Genomic DNA, 1313 nt, shown 5'->3' with positions numbered 1-1313 from the left:
ATCCCGAGAAGATCTTCGGCCACAACCAGAGGGAGAAACCGAAAAAATCCAGATCGGGAACACACCCGAAAAAATAACAAATATAGGAGCAAACCTCGAAACGGGCCTAAAAGAGGAACTCACAACCCTCTTAAGGGAGAATTCCGACCTCTTCGCCTGGAAAGCCTCCGACATGCCAGGCATAAGTCCCGACCTGATGTGCCATAAGCTATCAGTTTACCCGGGATCTCGACCTATCCAACAAAGACGCCGAAAGCTCGGACCCGAGCGCATGCAAGCAATAGAAGAACAAGTACAAGCACTGCTAGACGCAGGGTTCATTAGGGAAGTAAAATACCCCCTATGGCTCGCAAACATGGTCCTGGTAAAAAAGCCCAACGGAAAATGGAGGATGTGCGTCGATTACACGGATCTCAACAAAGCCTGCCCCAAAGACCCATACCCTCTACCAAACATCGACGCCTTAGTAGACACATCCTCAGGCTATAGATATCTCTCCTTCATGGACGCATACTCGGGATACAATCAAATCCCGATGTATGGATCCGACCAAGAAAAGACCTCGTTCATAACCCCAAGGGCAAACTACTGCTACGTAGTAATGCCCTTCGGGCTGAAGAACGCAGGGGCAACCTACCAGAGGCTAATGAACAAAGTGTTCTCAGAACACATCGGACTACAGCTAGAGGTGTACACATCGGACTACAGTTGGAGGTGTACGTCGACGACATGCTGGTAAAGACACAAGAAGACGGAAACTTGCTGACCGACCTCACCAGTGTCTTCGGCACCCTCAGAAAACACAACATGAGACTTAACCCGACAAAGTGCACCTTCACCGCAGAAGCCGAAAAGTTCTTAGGCTTCATGCTGACCCAAAGGGGCATCGAAGCGAACCCGGACAAATGCCAAGCGATACTCAATATGAAGAGCCCGACGTGTGTCAAAGAAGTACAACAACTGAATGGAAGGCTAGCCGCCCTATCAAGATTCTTGGCAGGATCAGCAATAAAATCACTACCTCTCTACTCGCTCCTAAAGAAAGGAAAACCCTTCTCATGGACCCCGGAGTGCGAAAAAGCCTTTCAAGAATTCAAGGAATTTCTCGGGCAGCCACCAATCCTAACCCGACCTTTAAAGGGAGAAGAACTCGTACTATACCTCTCGGTTGGACATCGAGCAGTCGCTTCAGCGTTAATACGAGAAAATGACCAAGGACAACACCCGATATACTTTGTAAGCAAAGCACTACAAGGGGCCGAATTAAACTATCAGAAGATAGAAAAATTCGCCTACGCCCTAGTGTTCACAGC

This window comes from Arachis duranensis, chromosome 2 (genome assembly GCF_000817695.3).
Source record: "Arachis duranensis cultivar V14167 chromosome 2, aradu.V14167.gnm2.J7QH, whole genome shotgun sequence".
NCBI lineage: Eukaryota > Viridiplantae > Streptophyta > Magnoliopsida > Fabales > Fabaceae > Arachis > Arachis duranensis.
The sequence above is the reverse complement of the archived record's forward strand: the minus strand, read 5'-3'. Positions refer to the sequence as shown.